We start from the raw sequence: 10,305 nt of genomic DNA on the forward strand, positions 1-10,305 counted from the left end.
TCCCTCCTCTCCACCTCAGCCCCTCCTCCTAAAGGCCCCGCCCCTTCATGCTGCTGCTTTGCCCCTAGCCATGCCCCTAACCCCCCCCTTCTCCTCCCCCAGAAGCTTCCATGGTAACCACCCCCTTCCTACTTTCATTTCCCATGCCCCTTCCCTGGATCCCAGGCTCCTGCTTCCGGTTCCCGCAATGTGAAAACCGAAAGCTACAATACAAAATTTCTAAACACAAAACAAGAGGCTCTTCCTCTCGTTGCACTGGTGACCTTTAGTAATGACAGGGAAAGTTTCCTCAGAGAATGGGCCTCGTTCCCCTTCGAAAGTAAAAAAGAAATCTGCAAAGCCCAACAAGATTTTGGGAGGGGGAGTGAGTATTTTGATGGCTTGCTTAGAGCTACCTTTTCCTCTGATATCTTAGTGTCATACAATCTCAAGTATTTGATTGAATGCCTTGTGTCTCCAGCAGAATACTTGCTGTGGGAGGGGGCATGTAAGAGATTGTTGCGGGGAATTCTTTCTGACCTTTTGCAGATTCCAAATCATCCCCATGACTCAATTGGAAATGTTATTACTATGAACCACCTGTGAGATGAGGGGGAATGTGCTGAGCCTAGGCTACAAGCCAACGTGCTGGCTGTGCCGACTTTAGATTTAATCCAGGGAGCTGCTGAGAGGGCATTCCATCAAATTCGCTCCCATGGGTCCCATGCCAGCTTTGCTGCTGTCAGGCAGCAGCTCAACAAAACTTTTATAGATTTTATTAATAGATTGAAAGTACAAGTTGAAAGACAGGTGGAGGACCCAGACTCACACGTGGTGATTCTCCTGGAAATGGCAAAGGCTAACAGCAACAAGGCCTGCCACCAAATCATCAGAGGGACGCCACTAGACCCTCCACCCTCGTAAACATCAATTATCGAGGTCTGCACCAAGAACTTCATAGCAACTGACTGGAGTAGAGTGCAACCGTTGGGCAGGACTGTTGCAGCGACCACCACTGCCGCTGTGGACACACCACCCTTTCGACAGGGACCACTAACCTGGTATCGCTGAGGGCAAATTAGGCACATGGCCAAATCCTGTCCAGCACCCCACTGCACAAGGACAGAACCAAAAGAGAACCATGGGGGAGGGGCACCCACTACAAAAAACTAGTGGGGCAAGCACAATCCTGCTTTGCATGGAAAAATAAATAGAGCAGGATCCCAGGGCAAGGGGGACTGGGACAAATAAAAAACAAAGTACATAACATTACTGGACATGAGATCCACACTGGACTTGACACACACTCAGCTGATATTAACAGTTGTAGCAAAGGGTGGCTGCCTCAGCCACCGCTGCTACTTCTAACATCTGACAAAAAGATTTGCAGGTCCTGAAGCTGGACACTGCTAGATGTCAAACCACTGGGGGAAAAACATTGATACCTCTAGAACCTGGTGGGAAGTATATTGTCATGGGTGATGCCAACCACACATCATCTGAGATAGATATTGTTCCAGTGACGCTTTTAGCAAATCTGAGTGGTCTTGTTCTCTTGGCACATTGTATCCACCCACCATTTTACCTAGCCAGGGACCAGGTCATCGCCCAGGCTATTCCTATTCCAGCAAAGATCCCAGTAGACAATCAAGCACCAGAAGTCTACTGGGCAGAAGTGGCGGGTGAGGAAAAGCCTATGATTCCCTGCCATATTTGGCAAGGCCAGGATGGGATAGGGATGAAAGGCTTGTTAGACATGGGAGCAGATGAGACAATCATCCCCGAAAGGGCATGGCCGTCGCATTGGGAACTGCAAAACGTAGCAGGCAAAATACAGGGCATAGGGGGTGCCCAATTGGCAAGAATATCCAAAAGTGTCTTACAATTTGAGGGGTTAGACTGGCAATTGGCTAATATATGCCCATTCATTGCAGATTACAGGGTTCCCTTGTGGGGAAGGGACCTCATGTCACAATGGGGAGTACACACTGAAATCCCAAAAACCCCTCGGTATTTTTAAGAGCAGCCACTGTGGAGTGTCTTACCCAGAAGCTGAATTGGACCACTAACGAGCCAGCATGGGTAGCTCAGTGGCCTCTCAGCAATGAAAAATTGCAGGCGCTCAATGAATTAGTGGAGGAGCAGTTGGCTCGAGGTAACATTGAGCCAACATTCAGCCCCTGGAACTCCCCAATTTTCGTTATTTTAAAGCTGGGAAAAACAAGTGACGGCTCCTCTATGATCTCAGAAAAATAAATGAAGTCATTGTCAACATGGGACCCCTTCAACCAGGGATGCCCTCCCCAGTGATGCTTCCCCAAAATTGGAATCTAACAGTTATTGATTATCAAAGATTGTTTTTTCAGAATTCCTCGTGACCCAGGTGACGCCCCGTGTTTTGCATTCTTGGTCCCAACCAAAAACTGGGAAGCTCCTATGAGGTGATTCCATTGAAAAGTGTTGCTACAAGGAATGAAAGCTTCTCCCACCATCTGCAAATGGTACATAGCGTCATTACTGTCTCCTGTATGTGCCAAGGTAGGAGAAACCATCCTCCTACACTATATGGATGATGTGCTTGTGTGTGCTACCAGCGACAATATGCTCCAACACGCACTTGACCAAGTGGTCAATGTTTTGATAACTGTAGGTTTTGAATTATAGGAGGAAAAAATTCAAAGGGTGCCCCCTTGGAAGTATCTGGGGCTTCAGATTGCTGCAAGGACCATTGTTCCTCAAAAATTGGCTATTGACAGTGATCCCAAAACTTTAGCAGACCTCCACTCCCTGTGCGTGTCTTTAAATTGGATTAGGCCTTGGCTGGGTGTAACAACAGAAGACCTAGCACCCCTCTTTAATTTATTAAAAGGGGGAGAGGAACTAAGTTCATCCAGGACCGTGACTCCTGAGGCGAGGCTTGCCTTAGAGAAAGTGGAGAAAGCTCTGACAGAGAGACAGTCCCACCACTGTAAAACAGAGCTGCCATTCAAATTTATAATTTTGGGAAAATTGCCACACTTACACAGTTTAATATTCCAATGGGACCAGGACCAGAGGGACCCTCTCTTGATCATAGAGTGGGTTTTCCTCAGTCACCATCGGTCCAAGAGTATAACAAGGCCACAAATGCTGATGGCTCAGTTGGTCAAGAAAGCAAGAGTAAGGATCCTGGAACTGGCTGGGTGTGATTTTGCATGCATTCATCTGCTGATTGACCTCTCTAAGGATACAGCATCCCTGGGGAGGTTGACAGTAGGTATGTTAGAACAATTATTAAGAGAAAATTATACCCTTCAAATAGCATTGGATAACTATGTAGGACAGATTTCTGTCCAAGCTCCTGCCCACAAATTGTTTCATGAAAAATTTAATTTGATCCCTAGAGAGAAAAGGAGCCAGAGGGCTCTATAAGCTCTGACAGTTTTCACTGATGCATCTGGAGCATCCCATAGGTCATTAATGACCTGGAAGGATCCTCAAACCCAGAGGTGGGAAACTGATGTAGAATACGTGGAGGGGTGTCCGCAGATAGCTGAGTTGGCTGCTGTCCTTAGAACTTTTGAGAGGTTTTCTGGGCCATTCAATTTAGTTACTAACTCAGCTTATGTAGCATGAATAGTAGCTAGAGCAGAGAATGCAATTCTAAAAGAGGTCTGAAACCAGACTCTTCGGGATGCTCTCAAAATTAATTTATGCTGTTTCCCACTGAGAGCATCCATTTTTCGTTATGCATGAGATCACATACCAACCTGCCAGGGCCAGAGGCTGAGGGAAATCAAAGAGCAGATTCCCTGGCTGCAGCCCTTGTAGATCTAGTGAGTCTTCCTGACATTTTCCATCAAGGAAAGATGAGCCATCAGATGTTCCATCAGAATGTGCCAGGGCTGGTCCGCCAATTCCACCTGAAGTGAGATCAGGCCAGGGCCATTGTAGCAACTTGTCCCAACTGCCAGTCAACCACCATTCCATCATTAGGAGAGGGGGTTAATCCCAGGGGTCTGGGCACTTGTGAATTGTGCAGACTGATGTCACCCACATATCTGAATTTGGCAGGCTGAAATATGTGCATGTCTCTTGACACTTTCTCTGGGGCAACCTACACCACCACCCATGCAGGAGAGAAGGCCGAGCATGCAAAGAAACACCTGCTGCAGGCTTTCTCAGTGTTGAGGATCCCTAAAGCAATTAAGACAATGTCCCAGCCTACACTTCCAAGGGATTCAACAAATTCCTGCAGGTATGGGGAGTTGAACATAAGACAGGCACTCCTCACTCCCCCACGGGTCCAGGTGTGGTAGAGTGAGCACACCCATTGCTCAAACAGGTTCGAGAACGTCAGCAGGAGGACACCAAGAAACAAACAACTCAGGAGAAACTTTGCAATGCTCTCTTCACTACTGACTTCTTAAACTGCTCTTTTGAGAACCTGAATCCCCCAGTGGTAAGACACTTTGTGCCACACGGAGATCACAGATACAAAGAACATCCACTTGTCCTCATCCAGGACCCACAAACATCCAGAATTGAAGGACCCTATAAACTGGTAACATCGGGATGTGGGTATTCCTGCGTGTCTACGCCACTAGGCCTGCAGTGAATCCCACAAAAATGGGTGAAACCCTATGTCACTAAACACCCCAACAGGCTTCTTGATGCTAAAAACGATGTTGCCATAGCAACTAAAAGGAGGGAATGTCTGTTGGGTGGAAAAGGACACCCAAATTCCCCCCTCTACCCCGAATTTCCATTACTTAATATGTTCGTCGATGATTATGAAGTGCTAAATAACCTTTGTTAAACTTTTTATTATTTTAGGAGGAAGCCATGTTCCCCAGGCCAGCCCTCACTGGAATTTGTTTCATCCTGTTTGCCCTTAACCAGTCCTCTAATGCGCGGATTGTCCCACAACCCAGGAAAAACATCTGGGTTACACTAGCAGAGGCCCTTAAGCAAGACCATAATATGCTTGTCTACAGCAACAGCAGAAAATCCTATGTCAACCTGCCTAGTGGGGGTCCCGTTTAAACCCGAGGTGTACCCTGAAATCCTGAAAAAACAAAAAAACCCCCACATAAATAGCAAACAAAGCACCCACATGGTTTACCAAACACCAAGCATGACCTATGAACACAAATTTCCAGTTTACAACCCCCTCGTGCTGTGGTGAGAGTGGGTAGGCAAGCTGCTCAACATGAGCACTGAACCACAAGAACTTGAAATTTTAGGGTCTTTGAGTGCAGCCAATTGCATTCAGTTTGTCTACAAACCAAGGCACCACATAGAACAGTATACCAATGTCCTCCAGTATAAAAAAGATTACCAGGCTAACAGGGAGTGCGATAAGATTGAGCATGTTAAGATGGTATCCACAGAGGACCACCAACCAAAGAGACTAGAAAAAGGTACTTTCCTCATTTGTGGGGATTGAGCTTGGGCAGGTATCCCCTCTCGTCTGCTCGGAGGTCCGTGCACGTTTGGACGGTTGTCACTGTTCACGCTCAACCAAACCCCAATTATGGATTGACAACAGAAAAACAATTTGAGAATCCAAAAGCGAAGCATTGATAATTTAGACAAACACTGTAATCAGAAATTATTCATTGGTCTAAGCTAAAAAGAGCTGCAGTCTCTCTATTTTTACCATGGGTTGCTGCTGCTAAAGCACTATGTGAATTGGGCCACCTTGGGTGTTGGGTAGTGAAACAAGCCAATTTAACAACCACTGTGGAGAAATGGCTACATGACAGAGGTCACCTAGACATTCGCTTGTTAGCCGACCAGGGGCTGGGAAAGTACCGAACACAGCTAGTTTGAGCTTTTGCACCTGCAAGATAGCGTGTCCTTGGGCCTAGCTGGGTATGATAACAAGTAGACAGAGAGACGTGGGAAAAGGGAATGTAGGCCTGAAAGAATGAGGAAGAGCTGGTGGTATAGCTTAACCAATGGGTTGCTTGGCTTGCAGAATATTCATGAAGCTTATTACTTGTGTGTATAAAAGTTTGATGCTTTTGCTAAATAAACGGAGCTTGCTGATCTCATATTGAGTGTCCAAGTCTTCCCGCACCCGACAAACCACAATCAGTGACCTCCTAGCAGACGAAGAAATCGCTAGGAAAGCTACCATACAAAATCGGCCAGCTATTGTCTTCCTGCTGCTGCTGCATGGACATAAATGTCAAGAGTTTGAAGGTCTCTGCTGTCTCCACCTAACATCAAAAGCACCGGACACCTACCCATCCCTGTGAAAAATGCAAGAACTAATAACTGACATAATAAAAAAAATCAGAAGACTGGCTGGGGAACATCTTCTCAGGGTGGGGGTTGACTGGGTGGCTCTCTTCCATTGTTAAATCCATTGTTTTGTTTATTTTAATTGTTTTCCTTATAGTAATTTCCTTTGCTATCTTAACAAGATGTTGCCTTTCCACTGCTGCACACCTCACCTTTTTCCCCTCCTGAAATTAATGTTACCGAGACCCCTGATGCTCCTGACTCTAAAAACCCCAATGCCAATAACCCCAATACTAAGGATTCTCCTGATGACAGCCTTCCACCTTAATGGTGGTACGAGTTATGCCCAAAATGAGAGTGTAACCTTGTTCCTTCCACTTTTGGACAAAGATAGGGGGAGATGTTGCAGTTAGTGTTTATGTTATCCCAGCTTTCAGTTTTGTAATCCGGGTTGTCTGATAATGGTTGCTTCCAAATCCCTCCCTAAGTTCCAAGTTGGTTTCTCCCTAAGTTGTATCTGCCCCTGATGTAAACCACTCCCCTTTCTCCTCCCCTTTACTCTCATTGGAACTGGCTCTGTAAACCACTCCCCTAAGGTTATCCCATTGGCTGGCTCTTTGTACCCGCCCAACAGTTTTGGCCTGTTTATAAACACCTTGAGGGCTGGTCTGGTCCTCTTTTGCTTCTGAATCTGGATTAAAGAACTATTGGGAGATCAGGTGGAGAGCATCCTTCGACTCTTTTACTTTTCTCCCTGATGCTGGTAAAGATAATCCCACTGAAGTTCAGCTCCTGGTGAATTCATCCTGGAGTTGTTCCATACACCTTGGCATGGCTGCTGGTGTTCTAAAAGAGCTACCTAGAGGCTTCACTGGCTAGCAGCACTCAGTGTTTGATCTGTCTGTTAGCACTCCAGGAAAGCCGAGACGCTTGTGCCCAGCCATTCTGTCAGCATCTGTTATAAGGATCCTTCACTGAGCAGTCCTGATGGATTGGAGGGTGACTCAACTGACTTATTCAGAGACACATATCAACAGCATAAGGGAAACCCCTCAGCAGGTCTTCCCCTTTGAGTATGTAACCCACTGCCAGTGACTGCCAGTGCCTGTGAAGGACTTGTGGAAGTCCATCCGGAAATCCTTCAGTTTTTGCCTCACAATTGTCATGAGAAAAGGACCACCAAAGGGTTAAAAAAACTGTTGAGCCATGTTGTGGTGTGTTTTTAGCTTCCGGGTCCCTTCCTCAGGTGTGCCAATATTCCCTTCTCCCTTCCCCCTCGCCCCTTGCTGAGTGTGCCCTGTCAATCAGGCTTAACTTCCAGCAAGGCGTCGTGTGGTTGGTCAAGTTTAAAGGATGCTCCTCAGGCCTGGGGGACATTGGACCGTATAGGTGTCCCTAGTCCCTTGAGACCCTGCCCGTTTCACCTGGTTGGTAGCTCACCTGTCCCCTCCCCTTCCCCTGTCCCTGAGCTTAAAAGGTTAATCAGACCATGCGGCCGGGTATTCTGTTGGAGCAGTTGCCCCGGTTCAGACCTCTGTAACCATGGAATAAACATCTGGACATTAAACCCTCCAGCGGAATCCTCTCCTTTTTCTCTTCACCATCACCAGAAGCTCTCTCTCCTGAGGTAAACGGAGTTCCTGACAAGCCTGGACTTGTTCAGTGCCCTGCTGCAATCTCCAGCAGCCAAGGTATCTCTGGGGTGAATTACACCACAGTGCCGCCTTTGGCCCAGCAGCGAAGGTCAGACTGGCCCAGGCACCATCTAACTGGTAATATTGGGATTCATATTCCAATAAGCCAGTTGGGAAAGAAAGTCTCATGCGTATTTAGCGTGTTTACAGATGGTGTCTGCAGAACATGCCATGCTGTACTCGAAGGGGGCATGCTGCCCTGTTCTGAACAATGGAACTGGACTGTCTTCCAAACTTCAGGCCTGGCTGGACTGAGCTCTGGGGTGGCTCCCCCCCCCCTCCGCCCTCCAAGAAGACCCCTCTTGCCTGTCTTCAACCACCGTGACGGACTAACAGAGATGCGAATCCCTTCATCAAAGAACCAAGAACCCCTCTGGCACCCTACTGGCACCCTATTGGCACCCCCATGGCACCCCCATGGCACCCCCATGGCCCCCTCCTTCCAGAGACTGGGACTGTACCCCCTCCCAACTCAGGGAAGAGGGAGAACCTGCCCAGAGTAAACGTACCTGGGAGCATTCGGCCATGAAAACAATGGAATAATCTGTCCTTTTCCCCTCCATGGAAACCTAATTTTGGCCACCCTTCCCCCAACCAAGAACAGTATATCTGGGGTTCGGTTTGACTGCCTCTCTGAGAGTCTCCCCAAGACGTGTACCAGCGAGCATTGGCGGTGGGACCCTGAAGGCATCACGTCTTGGTAGCTATACCCCATTCCCTAACCTTCTTTCCTTCCTTTTTCCTTATTCTATCCTCCTCTTCCCCGGATCCTCTAACCAAACACATATTTAGCTGTAGTTATTATCAATAAATTGCATCTTGTTGATTTGGTACTGCAAAACCCCTGTGCCTTTGTTGGTTATTTTTGCACCCAAAAATCATTCGTCACCCGTTCATGTCGGGCGGACCTTCACATAATTGGCGTCACGGACAAGGATTCCAGTAGCCAGTGAGATTTTGCAGGTTTTGTGTAGTCTGTAACCTCTTGCAGACTGCATACACCAAAGCCAAATCTCACGCTCAATTGAGCACACAGGCTCCGGAATTGACACAAAAGTTTTTTCGGTGCAAAAGCAGGGGAAATTGTTACTGTCACTTCTGTTACTGATTTTACCGGCACGGACACCGACACTGATACTTCTCCTGATCCTGATATTGATGCTGTTACTGATATTGATATTGATACTGTTGTTGTTGTTGTATTTGAGTTGAATCTGAACCTGTTGTTGTTGTATTTGAGTTGAATCTGAACCTGTTACTGTTGTATTTGAGCTGAATTTGAACCTGTTACTGTTTTTTACTGCTGTATTTTTTTTTGTGTACCTGGACTGTCTAAAAGGGAAGGGGCAGACTTGAAGTAATTAAGCAGTGCCTTTTAGACAGATATTGTCCCTTCACCTACACAGGGAGCGAGGGGCAGCCCAGCGAAGGCTGAGTGGCTTTTTCCCTGTTCTAGGTTTATGGTTCCCTCACAAAGAAAACATTTGTGTGTGTGTGTTCATGTGAGTGCGTATCTGTACTGTCTGGGAAGGAAGAGGCAAATTTGAAGCAACCTCACAGAGCCTCCCAGACTGATTCTGTCTCTTCAACTACCCAGGGAAGCAAGGGGACAGTGGAAAGGCTGTGTGATTTGTGTAACTTAAGTTAACTCCCTGGTGTAGCTTTGGTCCCCTCACAAAATTACTAAAAACTTCAGTGCAAAAGGTAAAGCTGAATTTTATGCTCTGCTTGCTAAATACAACGCCACACCTTCTCCGGGGGGAGAAGAATGGGCAAGCTGCAATTGGTTTAACTTAGAAAATGTTATTGATAGAATATCTTCTTTACAACATGAATCAAAATTCAAACTGGGATCAAATAAAACCATCCTCTGTTCAGTCTTGGGCACCTGCCTAACAGCAGCCATAGAAATTCGCTTTAAGCGAAAAAGTGAGGAAAATGCTATCATTGACTCCCTCCAAAACCTAGTTGAAGTTTTGCAAAAACAATTGGATGAAGAAAGAAATGTAAATAACTTGTTACGGGCTACCCTGAGAGAGGAACATGTTAAAAATTCACAGAACTCTGATTCCTCCAAGGAAGCAGAGGAGAAAGAAACTCCTCACATTAATCAAAATTGCCCTCAAAAAGAATTAGCCCCGATGAAAAATTGCGGGAAACACTACTGTGACAACATAAAACCACTAAGTAAAACAGAATGCAACTTTATCAATAATGAAGATCTTAACCCGCACAAAACTAGTAAAGAAATCCCGTACACTGCTACTGAATTTACAAAACTTGCAAAGCAGTATGGGCTTCTCCCCCAAAAATCTGAAACAGAACACATTTGCCAAGTGTCTCTCACTGGGGGAGATCAGATTCTTTTGTCAGAACAAGAAGCCGGTGGGTGCTGGGGACA

Source organism: Zonotrichia albicollis, chromosome W, assembly GCF_047830755.1.
Source record: "Zonotrichia albicollis isolate bZonAlb1 chromosome W, bZonAlb1.hap1, whole genome shotgun sequence".
Taxonomy (NCBI): domain Eukaryota; kingdom Metazoa; phylum Chordata; class Aves; order Passeriformes; family Passerellidae; genus Zonotrichia; species Zonotrichia albicollis.